At 36.2% G+C, this 16,997-nt stretch overlaps 2 pseudogenes; both read right to left on the bottom strand.

The window, feature by feature from the left end:
• Nucleotides 1–944: 944 nt before the first annotated feature.
• LOC121888018 lies at nucleotides 945–4,003 on the bottom strand (annotated as a pseudogene).
• A 3,962-nt stretch (nucleotides 4,004–7,965) lies between these two features.
• Nucleotides 7,966–15,199, bottom strand: LOC121888021 (annotated as a pseudogene).
• Between the last annotated feature and the right edge of the window lie 1,798 nt (nucleotides 15,200–16,997).

Raw genomic sequence — 16,997 nt, 5'->3', positions numbered from 1 at the left:
GGAGCAGCAGCGGCGACACAGCAAACAGCAAAACAGCAGCGACTCCAATCAGCTGGTGGTGACGTCCATCTACACCAGCTGTAGACTCAGCCAGCTAACGAGCTAAACGCTAAAGGATAGAATTAAGGGAGTGCAGGAGAGAAGCAACGTACCTTTAGAGCGTCCAACACAGGCACAGGAGAGTGAGGAGAGAGAGAGAGAGAGAGAGAGAAATTATATGCAATTTTTATTTTTTAATGATGTTTTTGTAGCTTACCCATGATGTCTCTCTTGAGCTCCACAACCACATTTTCACTGGTATTTATTCTGGTCTCCAAAACTGTAACATTTTTCACAATAAGGTTGCTGTGTTCTCGCTTCATAAAACAGTTGTGTATGGAGTCATAGAATATTGTCGCTACTACAGGAGTTGTACTTTTCTTCAAAATGCTTTGTGAAATTATTTTTTTTACATATGACATCCTCCTCATATTCATTAACACTAGAATGTTTTTTTATTCACTGATAAGTGCATACATATATAGACAATATGGACATACTAATTAATACAAAGACAACAAGAGATGATATTGGTTTACAAAACATAAAAGGACACAGATAGGTAACAGGGGACAGCATGTGAAGACAGGAAAGAAAAAATTTAAAAGAAATAAAAATAAATAAGTAGAGGGCGTGATCTGTTTGGGTTTGGATGCATTTGCAGGTTTTGCAGGATGGGTTTGGTTTAGTATTATTTTTATTTTTATTTTTTCCTAAAAAAAAAACAAAAACAAACAAACACTAAAATGTAACTTGTTTTTTAAACTGTGGAGAGGTTGTTTGATATTGTCAGTAGAGAACTTTTTCATCCTGTGTCTTGTTCATGTAAACAGACAAAAATACACACACAAACAGATTATTTGGATTTCATATTTTTAATATTGTAACATTGAGACTTCATGCAATCAACTGTGGGTGTTTTTACAGCAGACCTCACATAGGAAAAAGTAGGAATCCACTAAAAGTGGTACGATTTTCATAATCATCAAAAACACCGAAGGTTGAGCAGAGAACCATGTAGATCACATCTCCCTTTTCCATTTGAAGAACAAATCCATTAGACACAGTGATAAAACCAGTGTCATCATTTGCATCGAAACTACCATTAATTCTCTTGTCATTGTGATACAAGTAAATACCTATCCAATTTGAAGTCCGTATTTCAAACCAGGTGACTCTGAAGTAGTAGGCTCCTCTGACTGGTGCTGTAAAGATACCTGCAAAAAAGGAGGATTCAGTCTTTTAATTAATTTTGTCAGGCTCTATAGGTGTGTGTCTAACTCTGGGAATTTGTTGCCAAATCCGTTATGTTAGTTGGTGTTAGAAATCTAATCAAGGAGTCAATTGAGTGAAAACACAAACCAAACCAAATACAAGTGAGAACTATCAAAGCTTTCACAGAAGCACCCATTAAAATAAAAAAAAACTGCCAAATAGAATAAAAATAGCTACATAATACTTCATCATGTATATCCCAGTATAACATACTTTATCTGAAAGAGCTTTATAAGAGCTTCCAACCCAGAACTAGCCTACTAAGAAGACAAGAAATACAAACAAAGAAAAGAATGTGAAAAATGGTGAGACAGACAATTTCATGAGAGATATTCAACACTTGGACAACTAAAAGTTATGCATGAAAAGGCAATTCCAAAAAAAGGGATCATAAATCTATAAGACCATGTAATAATTCAAATAAAACCAGTGTGAGAAGGTGAAAGAGGTATATGTACCTGTAGATGGGTTATAAGCCTGGCCGATATTGGTGAAAATTTTACTGAACTTAAGTGTGATGTCAGTAGTGAAGGGTCCAACTGCTCCTGCGTCAGTAAGGCCGACAGAAAACGCCACCTTTGGTCGTTCTGTGTGAATGTGGAAGACACACATAGAGAGAATATTTTCCTCTCACATCAGTAACAGCTGCAAAATGTCACATCTGCCTCATTTAATAACTGTATTCATGTCACTCTGCATCCTGCTGCACAGAGGATGACCCTCGATTTACCGTTGCCATTCTCACTGCTACCATAATATGACATTTTGACTTTTTAATAATGATATAAGCAGCTCACCTGCATTCTCTCTCTTGAGCTCCTCCACCTGGAGCTCATTGGAGCTCATTCTGGCCTCCAGCGCTGTGAACACATTCATCATTTTTATTGTAAAGGAGGTCAACTACATAACTGGAACTTGAAATACATGTATGTGTATCTAATAAACTGGCAGCTGTGGATTCTGCAGCTTACCAGTGTTCTCCCTCTTGAGCTCCTCCACCATGTTTTCAGCAGTGTTCAATCTGGCCTCCAAATCTGTGAACACATTTCTAGTTACTATTATGAAAGATTTACAGTCGATCAACAGTCAAGTGTAAAATGACATGAAAATTGGTAATATGTGAAAAATGCATGAATAAAACTAGATTTTTACTGCTGTTTATTGTGGCCTCCAAAACTGTAACATTTTTAACAAAAACTTTATTATGAACCTTTTATTTTCATCATTTTCTCACTAAATATGTTTATATTTCTATCATATGATGCTATTTTTGCCTTTTTTTTTTTTTTTTTTTTGTAGATTACCTGTGCTCTGTGATGTTTAAAGTGTTCCCACCAAAACATCATTAATGAAACTTACCTTTATCTTAACCTCACTAAATATTTTCTCATTGCCAACATAATATACTCAGTTTTCACATTTTGATTTTTTTAAGCTTACCTCTCTGGAGCTCCTTGACCAAATTTTCACTGGCATTCATTCTGGCCTCCAACACTGTAAATACATTTAAAACTCTTACTGTAAAGAAGAACTATGGTTAGCAGTTTCACATTTTTCCTTGATTACTATGTAGGCCTACCTGTATTCTTATTCTCAGTAGCTGTTACTCTGACCAAAAGATCTGCAATAGAGTAGGAAATAAATGAAGATTAACATCCACATGTAAATTTTTTATCAATATGTCAAACTTTTTCTGCTAAATAGATCTTTTTACTCCTCTTTCATCACTTTTTGGCCTACACATCTTGTAGCTTAAAACAACAACATGTTCTCTAACATAAAAGGGCATTTTTACTTGTGACTTTTTTTTTTTTTTACCTGTGCTCTCTCTCTTGAGCTCCTCCACTTTGTTATCACTTGTATTCATTCTGGCCTCCAAAACTGTGAATACATTTAACGTTTTTTACCAAGAGGTTCATTTTGAATCCTAGATATTAATCTCAGTAAACACCTTAAAGATTTGGTTACATTTAACTCTTGAGCTTGACAGGAAAAGCATCACAAACATGAATTAATTATATATGATTTAATAAAATGTAAATATCTACCTGCATTCTTGATTTCACTGGCTGTCAGTCTGGATTTTACGGCTGGAATAAAAGCAGTAAATTAGTCCTAAAAGTAATGAATATGTGAACAGTGCATGAATGTGTTTAGCACTATGTGAATGAACCTGTATTCTCTTGCTCTAGCTTCTCGAAATACCTGTATGTGTATATAATAAACTGGCAGCTGTGTGTTTTGCAGCTTACCAGTGTTCTCCCTCTTGAGCTCCTCCACCACATTTTCAGTAGTGTTCAATCTGGCCTTCAAATCTGTGAACACATTTATAGTTACTATTATGAAAGGTTTACAGTCGATCAGCAGTCAAGTGTAAAATGACATTAAAATGTATAATATGTGAAAATTGCATGAATCTGATTTAGCACTATGTGAATGAACCTGTATTCTCTTGCTCCATCTCCCTCAGCTCCAGACTGTGTTGGATCACCATGTCTCTCAGCTCCTTCAGCTCAGCCCAGATATCAGGGGTGATGTTAGTTTGATCACTGGTTGCTTTAACACCCAGGATCTCAGACTGAACATCTGTCTGAGTGATATCACTCTCTGTCCCCCCTCCACTCACACCCTGAGCCCTCGTCCAGGACAGACAGAGCAGCAACGCCAGAAGAACTGCAGCACTCCTCATTGTGAAATATCACCTCTTTAGACAGCAAGATGCAGTCTGACACGTCTCGCTCACTTCCGGTCTATATATACACGTAAAACAGGTCATTGAACTGCTGTATGAGAATGAAACAGGTGTCTTTGATAACAAATATAAAAATAACACCAAAGATCCTTGAACACTGAACTGAGTTTAAAGCAATCAACAAGTTAGAATGATGTTCTTTCCTTCAAAATAACAACATTAAAGGACGAGTTCACAATCTTTCAAGTCTCTCTTAAAACAACAGTCAGGTGCCCTTACGAACATTAAATATTCCTGTTCATACTGAACATTAGAAGATCCCTTCAAAATGCACTTATAATGTAATTGATGGGAACCAAAATCCACAAGCCTCCTTTTGTGCAAAAATATATTGAAAAGTTTCTCTGAAGCTAATATGAAGCTTCAGCCGTCCAAATGAGTCAAATCAAGTAGATCTCTTTCAACATTACAGTCTTTTAGTGCAAAAGTCCCTCTTTTTGTTACTATACTTCCACTATAGCTCAACAGGGAAACACTGTGTGAGGAAAAACAAAGAGGGAATTTGATGCTAAAAACACTGCAAATGTGGCAGATATCCACTTGATATGACTAACTCAGACTGTTGAAGCTTCATTTAAGCTTCACATCAACTTTTAAATGCATTTCTGCACAAAATGACTTTTGGCCTCCATCACTTACATTGAAAGCACATTTGAAGAGGATCTTTTAATATCCAGTATGAACAGGAGGAATGATTACAGTGAGGAAAACCTCTTTCACTGTTCATATAGACACCTGACTGTTGTTTTAAGACAGAAAAGTTGTGAACCTTTAATGTTGAATGATCATCAGATCCTCATCAGAACTAAACAGATGATAAGTGGGATTTCAGTCTCTGATATCTTTGTGTGTATGGGTTTGTTTTCTCAGACTCAGACATGTGTTGCACACATGTGAACATATTTAACATTAATATTATTATGAAGTATATTTATGGTCAGCAGGTTTCAAGTTTTTTACATGATCACTATGTAGGCCAACCTGTGCTCTTATTTTCACACGCTGTTACTCTGACCAGAAGATCTGCAATAGAAGGCAAAATTAATAAGCAGATTAATAATTGATCAACAGCCAGATGTAAAATCTCATGTTGAACTTGTCTCTGCTAAATACATAAATGGCTGATGGCTGATAGTCTCTGGTCAAATTAAAAAACAAAAAATGGAAATATACAGTATATCCACCATAAAGCTGATATAAAAGTTACATGGGTGGATCAAATCCCATATAAATAGATGTGAGCCTACAAAACCTCTGGTTGTTAGTTTGGACCAACATGACAGACAGTTGTGCTGCATGAGCTGCAACTAAAGCAATAAACTACTCAGAACAGTCATTTCAATAATATACAAACATTGCATGAATGTGTGAAGCCCTGTGTGACTCACATTAATGCACTCACCTGTATTCTCTTGCTCCAGCTTCTCTATCTTGCTCTTGCTGTTCCTCAGCTCCACCTTGTGTTGGATCATCATGTCTCTCAGCTCCTTCAGCTCAGCCCAGATATCAGGGGTGATGTTAGTCTGATCACTGGTTGTTTTTGACACCCAGGATCTCAGACTGAACATCTGTCTGAGTGACTGGTAGGTGCAGGGGGCAGTATATAATAATATTAATGTTATTTACTTTGCAGTAATGTTAATGTAACGTTAGCTTGATAGTTTGGATAGCTTTACTGCTGATGTATTGTTTGTCCACAATTACTGTAATTAACACCATACAAGTTAAAGTTCTGCTTCATGCTCTGTCAGACTTTTAAAAGGAAGCTTTTTACATTTCCAGAGTGAGTGAAAGAATCAGGAGAGATGAAACAGAAATGAGGAAGAATTGCAGGATGTAAAAGTGTTGAAAGAAAAACAAGGAGAAAGTAAAGATGACACAACTGATTCAAGATTGAAAGAAACAGTTAAAGGAGGAAAGAGAAACACATAGAAGCAGCCCAGGTGTCAGGTGATGGAGAGACATGAACACATTCAAAGCAGGAAAACTGGTAAGAAACTTACAGCTGTATATAGATAAATTACTGTTCTGGTAAATATTTTTAAAGGCACAATCTGTTATCCAAATGTAAACTAAAGGACATCTTAACAAACAAAAGTCAAAGCACAAATTTGAAACCTGCTATAAAATGACTAACAAATCCTTTAATACAGGTAGTAACACTACACAACAACTCTATTATCATGATGTTTTCACAAGCTGTTAAATGGTTGAAATAGGTGAGACGCCAGCAAAAAAAAAAGAAATCTCTGTGTAAATATTTAAATACTTGGGAGACTATTTTCACATTCCTGACAAGCATGTTTGGAAAAACTGAAAATGACACATCGCAGCTCAGTGGATGTTTCTTATTGTTTTAAACCTTGAAGATGTGCTGACTAGAAGTAGAAGTAGCAGAAAAGTACTGTATATATCAGAAAAACATCCAGTGGCAAATAATCACAATTCATTTTGTTCTCATTTTGGTTGGAAAAATGTATATTAAAGAATCCTACAAAGTTGAGTCTTTATTCAGTGACATCTTCATTTTAAAAAACAATTAAAACATCCAATAAGGTATTTCAACCATGTTCTGAAATACAGCAAATGGAGTCCAAGCATTTATAAATATTCTTGCGGTTTAGTTTGTTTTAAGATAAGACTGTAGCAGCTGATTTTGTCTCACTGTCTCTTGAACTACTTTTGAACTCTGCCTCTCTGTTATTTTTAGCTGTATTTTATAGTCTTTAAAGATTCTCCCCTTTCCATCCCAGTTGTTGTATGTCTTGTAGTTTTTTGGGTTTTTTAATTTCTTTGTAATTATGGGATTTGAAGAGCTATATGTTATGTCTGGATCAGAGATTGTCATCATATCAAAAGCATATTCTTTGTTTAGAAACAATATGTTTATGCTAAATGTCTTTAAAGATGCAGCCTTTTCACCATTCAGGGGTTTTTGTTTTTGAAAGCAAATTGTTTTTTATGTCGTTCAGTCAAACATTATAAACTGAGTCCTTCAGACAAGAATACTTGAAGCCTTTGGCTAATCCTGCCATTCATTAACCCTTACAATGACAAAACCTTGGTCCTTACAGGACAGGACCTTTGTTTCATCAGGTGGGGGACAATGATATAGTATGATGCAGTTTGTTGTAAGATTCCATGTTACATTCTGCTTGAATATGAGTTGCTATACTTCAACAGGTTGTGCTATAAATTATGTTGGTGTATGTGGTTTTTAAAATCTTGTTCCATGTTCCCCTTTTTAACTTTAAGCAACTGCCCCTCTAAAGGTCTCTGCACGGCCCTGCTGAGTGAAATCATTCTCTGTCACCCCTCCACTCTCACCCTGAGCCCTCGTCCAGTACAGACAGAGCAGCAACACCAGAAAAGCTGCAGCACTCCTCATTGTGAAATATCACCTCTTTAGACAGCAAGATGCAGTCTGACACGTCTCACTCAAAACACCCCTGAAAAGGAGCACTTTCTCTCTAGGAGGGCAAAAATGCAGGTCCTCAAACCCCCTTTGAGGTCTATCTGTGCAAGTTCCTGCACGTCTTTAGACAGCACGATGCAGTCTGACACGTCTCACTCAGTTCCTGTCTTTATATACACATAAAGGTCACTGAACTGCTGTATGAGAATGAAACAGGTGTCTGATAACAAATTCAAAAATAACACCAAAGATCCTTGAACACTCAACTGAGTTTAAAGCAAACAACTAGTTAGAATGATGTTCTTTTAAAATCATTAGTAGCAAATGTTTTTTTTTATATTTTAGGTGAGAATGTTCTATGACTTGTAGAGTCTTGTTCATCTAACCAGACAAAAACACAGACAAAGAGTTATTTGGATTATATATATGCTTATATTTTTTTAACAGAGTAATGTTGAAACTGTGTAAAATTAACTGTGGGTACTTTTTTTTCACAGAGGGAAAAGCAGAAAACCATCAAAGGTGGTATGATTGCTGCTCTCATCTGCAATAATGTAGTCTGACCAGAGAATCATGTAGATCACGTCCCCCTTTTCTAGTTGAAGAATTAGATCATTAGACACAGTGACATAGCCGATGCTGTCATTGTAGTCTGAACTATACATCACTCTATTGTCATTGTGATAAAGATAAAACACCAAATGAAGCTGAAGTACGGTCGTCCCACAAGGTGAAACTGAAGTAGTAGGCTCCTCTGACTGGGGCTGTGAAGATACCTGCATCAGAGGAGAAAATCAGTGAGGGGTCAGAACTTCTCCCCACATCAGTACTGAAAACTGAATATAAAAGAGCTGAATACCTGTAGTTGGGTTGTAGGCCTGGCCGATATTGGTGAAGACTTTACTGAACTTAAGTGTGGTTTCAGTATCAAACAGTCCAACATGTCCTGCATCAGTAAGACCGACTGAAAACGCCACCCTTTGTCGGTCTGTGTGAATGTGGAAGACATGCATATTGAAAACACCACTGATGTGCAGTCTCTGAGAAATGTAACTGCATCTTTTGTTTGTAAAATATTTTCCTCACTGACATACTGCTTTTCAACCACACAATATAGTGACACTGCAGTCAGTTCAATGCTGATAGCAGCATTTTGACTTTCAATAATGATTTAAGCAGCTTACCTGCATTCTCTCTCTTGAGCTCCTCCACCTCGTTTTCATTGGAGCTCATTCTGGCCTCCAACACCATGAACACATTTAAAACACTTATTGTAAAGTAGGACTATGGTTAGCAGTTTTAACATTTTTCCTTGATTACTATGTAGGCCTACCTCTGCTCTTATTGTCAATAGCTGTTACTCTGACCAAAAGATCTGCAATAGAGGAGAAAAAATAATAGTTTAAATAGATTAGTTGATTAACAACCCCAGATGTTACATTTCTATTAAATGTTTTTGACTCCTTTCCAATTACTTTTGCACATCAAATTTTGCAAAAACATGTTTTCTCTGCTCTTATTAAGTCATATTACACAAGACTTCATGATGCTTACGGAAGCGCCTCATTCCTGACCGCATCACTGTCGTGCCAACAATGACGGTAAAGCACACCCTCGAGTGTAATATTGCGATTATACATTTACTAACAAAAAAAAACATATAAACAAAATGTATTCATATTGTGAGGCAGTTCACTCTAAAAATAAAAAACTTTTTGCTTGTTTTATATCTGTTTCCATGGAAATACATGGGGTATGACAACAATCACTCACATCAGTAGAATCCTATGTAACAAAACATAGTTAACTACTTCAGCAAGTAGGTTGACCCTTAGCAACGACCTAGCAACAGAGATGATTTCTAATCCCTGATGGCTCAACTTCAACTTTCTGGAGATCGCGGCATTTCCCAAACTGAAAAAATACCTCACATATAAACACAAAAGTGCTTTGCTAGCTCAATCTCGTTATAACTAAGATATCCGCTAAAAAAAAAAAATTCCATGGACAGATTTAGCTACTATGTCCACAAACTTTACAGACATTTTTAAGCTAGTTGCACCGTGTCACCAGCACAGCTGATGGAGGATGCCAGAGTGGAAGATAAGATATACTCTCAACTGAAGGGAAAATGGCTAAGTTTTGCTGTGTATGGGGGTGCCAGATAACGACGAAGAGTGAAGAAGGGTTCGGGTTTTGTGTGTGTGTGTGTGTGTGTGACTGTGTGTATGTGTAACTCGTCCCACAGTCTCAGAGTTTAATCCACTCGGCAAAGGGTCTGTTTTGTTTTCCCCACAACCCCTAATCAATTCAGTTCAATCCAGTTTCACAAACATAAAAGAAAGATAACTCAAAATTCCGCTCCAGGTTTTCACCACAGATCCCCCCACAAAACAAAACAGTGGGTGAGCATGGCTAGATGCTGAGTTGCTGATCATGCTGATTTGAGCACGTTCTAACTATCTAGTTGACCAATCGGATTGCTTGGTTGGAACTACGTGTTGTCTTATTGTCAGTTGTTGTTACTCTGACCAAAGAATTTGCAATACAGGAGAAAAATTAAAAGGTTAAATAGATTTTGTGAAAATCAAAATGAACCACCGCACACTGAGATGACTACTGTGATTCTATTAGGAGCGAACAACACGTTTCGCCTGTAGCTTCTTCAGGTTCGCTCAGCACAATTGCTCACAATTACTCACAGGTGTGATGAATACATCTGAGTCACATGACTAATTATCACTGTCTTCATTTTTTAAAGGTGAGTATTTTACAAAGGGCATGACAATAAAAATACATATTTCAAAAAACATGACATGATTAATATTAGAGTTACAAGAATTTTACATGATTTAAACTTCATTAGAAAGACTATCTCCTGTAAACAGGATGATCGATCCTACAGCTGTCCCTTTACATCATTAAATGGGAAAGGGTGACTGCCTAGTGGTTCATCTCTCCATAAGAGTCCAAATGGCCTGCGGAGAGCAATACAACTTAATATTTACATATCACAGAAAATAACTCAAATCCTGTGTTTCATTTAGTCGCCGCCTTAAGAACTGGTTAATCAAATGACCACCTCTTGGACTGGGTCACACTCTTTCAATGCTGATAAATTTGAGGGAAGTAGCTGACCCAAGGGTTTTTCTCCTTGCAGTGTCTAGCAATGGCATAAACCATATTTCCATTTCTAATTTCAGCCTTATGATCAGAAACTCTCAGTTTGAGATGGCGCTTTGTTTGGCCTACATACATTGAGCCACATGGGCATTTCAAGATGTAAATGACATGTGTAGAAAGACAGTTAGTGAATTCTTTTATATTATATGTTTTTCCTGTATGAGGGTGATTAAATGTCTTGGTATCAAATGTGTTTGAACAGTGTGTACATTTTCCACATCTATAATTTCCATGCACTTGTTGAGAAAGCCAATTAGTTTGTGCAGATTCCTTATACATAGAACTGACAACAGTATCTCTGACATTTCTGCCTCTTTTGAAGCAAAAATGAGGTCTAGAGGATGACAAATGATTCAAACTAGGGTCACATTCTAGGATTCTCCAGTGATGATTTATAATCTGTTTGACTTGCATAGATGTACAATATTCACACACAAAAGATATTCTGTATTCAGTGTGTTTAGGGGGAGGATTTAATAATTCTTCCTATCCACACTGTTAGCTTTTTCAACAGTTTGATCAATGAGTGTCTGGTCATATCCCCTTTGTCTAAAACATTGAGACATTTCCTTAGTTTTAGTTTGATAATCCTCTTCTTTACTACATATTCTTCTCGATCTGACAAACTGACCATATAGAATGTTGCTGATCATATGGTCAGGATGGAAATTTATGTAAAATGGTGTTTCTGATTGATAAATAGATGTCTCCAATTTTCTGTTTTCATTAACAGTAATCAAAAGATCCTAAAAATGATTTTTTCATGACTGTTTTCCATAGTAAAATGCAAAGTGGGATGAGTGCTATTTTTATATTCACTAAATGCCCTAAGTTCATCCTCTGGTTAAATAGATTAGTTAACAACCCCAGATGTTATATTTCTGTTAAATCTTTTGACTTCTTTCCAATTACTTTGCACATCACATTTTGCAAAAACATGTTTTCTAACATTATATGCAATTTTCATTTTTTAATGATGTTTTTGTAGCTTACCCATGATGTCTCTCTTGAGCTCCACAACCACATTTTCACTGGTATTTATTCTGGTCTCCAAAACTGTAACATTTTTCACTAAAAGGTTGCTGTGTTCTCTTCATAAAACAGTTGTGTGTGGAGTCATAGAATATTGTCGCTACTACAGGAGTTGTACTTTTCTTCAAAATGCTTTGTGAAATTATTTTGATTACATATGACATCCTCCTCATATTCATTAACACTAGAAACACTAGTTTTTTTTTTTATTCACTGATAAGTGCATACATATATAGACAATATGGACAAACTAACAAATACAAAGGCAACAGGAGATGATATTGATTTAAAAAAACATAAAAGGACACAGATAGGTAACAGGGGACAGCATGTGAAGAAAGGAAAGAAAAAATTTAAAAGAAATAGAAATAAATAAGCGGAGGGTGTGATCTGTTTGGGTTTGGATGCATTTCAGGCAAGTTTTGAAGGATGGGTTTGGTTTATTATCATGATTATACTTATTATTTTTCCTAAAAAGAAAACACCAGAGCATTACTTGTTTTTTAAACTGTGGAGAGGTTGTTTGATATTGTCAGTAGAGAATTTTTTCATCCTGTGTCTTGTTCATGTAACCAGACAAAAACACACACACAAACGGATTATTTGGATTTCATATTTTTAATAGTGTAATGTTGAAACTTCATGCAGTCAATTGTGGGTGTTTTTACAGCAGACCTCACATAGCAAAAAGTAGGAATCCACTAAAAGTGCAATGATTATCGTCATTATCCCAAACAACGTAGGTTGAGGGGAGAACCAGGTAGATCATATCTCCCTTTTCCAGTTGAAGAACAAATCCACTAGATATCATGACATTACCAATGTTATCATTTGCATCGTAAGACGCAGTAATCATCTTGTCATTGTGATACAGTTTAATAGCTATCCATTTTGAAGACTTTATTTCAAACCCTTTGAATCTGAAGTAGTAGGCTCCTCTGACTGGGGCTGTAAAGACACCTGCAACAAAGGAGGAATTCAGTCTTTTAATTGATTTTGTCAGGCTCTATGGGTGTGTGTCTAACTCTGGGAATTTGTTGCCAAATCCGTTATGTTAGACTGTGTTAGAAATCTAATCAAGGAGTCAATTCAGTGAAAACACAAACCGAACCAAATATAAGTGAGAACTATCAAAGCTTTCATAGAAGAACCCATTAGAATAGAAAAAGACTGCCAAATAAAATAAAAATATCTACATAATACATGTGCAAACTATGTAAAAGAGAAAGTCCCTTCACCAAAATGGCATCATGTATATCCCAGTATAACATACTTTATCTGAAAGAGCTTTATAAGAGCTTCCAACCCAGAACTAGCCTACTACGAAGACAAGAAATACAAAAGAGGAAAAAATGTTAAAAAAAAAAAAAAAAAGGCAAGATAGACAATTTCATGAGAGATATTCCCCTCTTGGACTACTAAGGATTCAATAAAAGTTATCCATAAAAAGGCAATTCCAAAAAGAATGATAAGTTGGATCATAAATCTATAAGATTGTGTAATAATTCAAATAAAATCAGTGTGAGTAGGTGAGAGAGGTATATGTACCTGTAGTTGGGCTATAAGCCTGGCCGATGTTGGTGAAAATTTTACTGAACTTAAGTGTGATGTCAGTATTGAAGGGTCCAACATATCCTGCGTCAGTAAGGCCGACAGAAAACGCCACCTTTGGTCGTTCTGTGTGAATGTGGAAGACACACATAGAGTGAATATTTTCCTCTCACATCAGTAACAGCTGCAAAATGTCACTTCTGCCTCATTTAATAACTGTATTCATGTCACTCTGCATCCTGCTGCACAGAGGATGACCCTCGATTTACCGTTGCCATTCTCACTGCTACCATAATATGACATTTTGACTTTTTAATAATGATATAAGCAGCTCACCTGCATTCTCTCTCTTGAGCTCCTCCACCTGGAGCTCATTGGAGGTCATTCTGGCCTCCAACACTGTGAACACATTCATCATTTTTATTGTAAAGGAGGTAAACTACATAACTGGAACTTAAAATACATGTATGTGTATCTAATAAACTGGCAGCTGTGTGTTTTGCAGCTTACCGGTGTTCTCCCTCTTGAGCTCCTCCACCACGTTTTCAGCAGTGTTCAATCGGGTCTTCAAATCTGAATGTAAAAAAAATCTGCGTTAGAGGGGATATAAATTAAAATTAACATCCACATGTAAAATTTTATTAGTATTTGTAACTTGTTTCCTCCAAATAAATCTTGTTACTCCTTTTTCATCACTTTTGGACTTCACATCTGATAGTTTGAATCAACAACATGTTTTCTAACATAAAATGCCATTTTTACTCATATTTTCTTTTCTTTTTTTTTTTACCGGAGTTCTCCCTCTTGAGCTCCTCCACCACTTTTTCACAGTTGTTCATTCTGGCCTCCAACACTGTGAACACATTTATCATTTTTATTGTAAAGGAGGTAAACTACATAACTGGAACTTAAAATACATGTATGTGTATCTAATAAACTGGCAGCTGTGTATTTTGCAGCTTACCAGTGTTCTCCCTCTTGAGCTCCTCCACCATGTTTTCAGCAGTGTTCAATCTGGCCTCCAAAACTGTGAACACATTTCTAGTTACTACTAATGAAAGATTTACAGTTGATCAGCAGTCAAGTGTAAAATGACATTAAAATGTATAATATGTGAAAACTGCATGAATAAACCCAAATTTTCACTGTCGTTCATTCTGGCCTCCAAAACTGTGAATACATTTAAAGTTTTTTACCAAAAGGTTCATTTTAAATCTTAGATATTAATCTCAGTAAACAGTAAAAGATTCGGTTACATTTCACTCTTGAGCTTGACAGGAAAATCATCACAAACATGAATGAATTATATACCATTTAATAAAATGTAAATATCTACCTGCATTCGTACATTCACTGGCTGTCAGTCTGGCCTGTATGGCTGGAATAAAAGCAGTAAATTAGTCCTAAAAGTAATGAATATGTGAATATTGCATGAATCTGTTTAGCACTATGTGAATGAACCTGTATTCTCTTGCTCCAGCTTCTCTATCTTGCTCTTGCTGTTACTCAGCTCCAGACTATGTTGGATCACCACGTATCTCAGCTCCTCCAGCTCAGCCCAGATATCAGGGGTGATGTTAGTCTGATCACTGGTTGCTTTAACACCCAGGATCTCAGACTGAACATCTGTCTGAGTGATATCATTCTCTGTCCCCCCTCCACTCTCACCCTGAGCCTTCGTCCAGTACAGACAGAGCAGCAACACCAGAAAAGCTGCAGCACTCCTCATTGTGAAATATCACCTCTTTAGACAGCAAGATGCAGTCTGACACGTCTCGCTCAGTTCCCGTCTTTATATACACGTAAAACAGGTCATTGAACTGCTGTATGAGAATGAAACAGGTGTCTTTGATAACAAATATAAAAATAGCACCAAAGATCCTTGAACACTGAACTGAGTTTAAAGCAATCAACAAGTTAGAATGATGTTCTTTCCTTCAAAATAACAACATTAAAGGACGGATTCACAATCTTTCAAGTCTCTCTTAAAACAACAGTCAGGTGTCCTTATGAACATGAAATATTCCTGTTCATACTGAACATTAGAAGATCCCTTCAAAATGCACTTATAATGTAATTGATGGGAGCCAAAATCCACAAGCCTCCTTTTGTGCAAAAATATATTTAAAAGTTTATCTGAAGCTAATATGAAGCTTCAGCCGTCCAAATGAGTCAAATCAAGTAGATCTCTTTCAACATTACAGTCTTTTAGTGCAAAAGTCCCTCTTTTTGTTACTATACTTCCACTATAGCTCAACAGGGAAACACTGTGTGAGGAAACACAAAGAGGGAATTTGATGCTAAAAACAATGTAAATGTGGCAGATATCCACTTGATATGACTAATTCAGAGTGTTGAAGCTTCATATAAGCTTCACATCAACTTTTAAATGCATTTCTGCACAAAATGACTTTTGGCCCCCATCACTTACATTGACAGCACATTTGAAGAGGATCTTTTAATATCCAGTATGAACAGGAGGAATGATTACAGTAAGGAAAACCTCTTTCACTGTTCATATAGACACATGACTGTTGTTTTAAGACAGAAAAGTTGTGAACCTTTAATGTTGAATGATCATCAGATCCTCATCAGAACTAAACAGTTGATAAGTGGGATTTCAGTCTCTGATCTTTTTGTGTGTATGGGTTGGTTTTCCCAGACTCAGACATGTGTTGCACACATGTGAACATATTTAACATTAATATTATTATGAAGTATGTTTATGGTCAGCAGGTTTCAAATTTTTTACATGATCACTATGTAGGCCAACCTGTGCTCTTATTTTCACACGCTGTTACTCTAACTAGAAGATCTGCAATAGAAGGCAAAATTAATAAGCAGATTAATAATTGATCAACAGCCAGATTTAAAATCTCATGTTGAACTTGTCTCTGCTAAATACATAAATGGCTGATGGCTGATAGTCTCTGGTCAAATTAAAAAACAAAAAATGGAAATATACAGTATATCCACCATAAAGCTGATATAAAAGTTACATGGGACACCCAGGATCTCAGACTGAACCTCCGTCTGAGTGACTGGTAGGTGCAGGGGGCAGTATATAATAATATTAATGTTATTTACTTTACAGTAATGTTAATGTAACGTTAGCTTGATAGTTTGGATAGCTTTACTGCTGATGTATTGTTTGTCCACAATTAGTGTAATTAACACCATACAAGTTAAAGTTCTGCTTCATGCTCTGTCAGACTTTTAAAAGGAAGCTTTTTACATTTCCAGAGTGAGTGAAAGAATCAGGAGAGAGGAGACAGAAGTGAGGAAGAATTGCAGGATGTAAAAGTGTTGAAAGAAAAACAAGGAGAAAGTAAAGAAGACACAACTGATTCAAGACAGAAAGGAACAGTTTAAGGAGGAAAGAGAAACACATAGAAGCAGCCCAGGTGTCAGGTGATGGAGAGACATGAACACATTCAAAGCAGGAAAACTGGTAAGAAACTTACAGCTGTATATAGATACATTACTGTTCTGGTAAATATTTTTAAAGGCATAATCTGTTATCCAAATGTAAAGTAAAGGACATCATAACAAACAAAAGTCAAAGCACAAATTTGAAACCTTCTATAAAAGGACTAACAGATCCTTTAATACAGGTAGTAACACTACACAACAACAATCTATTATCATGATGTTTTCACAAGCTGTTAAATGGTTGAAATAGGTGAGACACCAGCAAAAAATCTCTGTGTAAATATTTAAATACTTGGGAGACTATTTTCACATTGACAT

Source organism: Thunnus maccoyii, chromosome 21 (genome assembly GCF_910596095.1).
Source record: "Thunnus maccoyii chromosome 21, fThuMac1.1, whole genome shotgun sequence".
In the NCBI taxonomy this organism is placed as follows: domain Eukaryota; kingdom Metazoa; phylum Chordata; class Actinopteri; order Scombriformes; family Scombridae; genus Thunnus; species Thunnus maccoyii.
The sequence above is the reverse complement of the archived record's forward strand: the minus strand, read 5'-3'. Positions and strand labels throughout refer to the sequence as shown.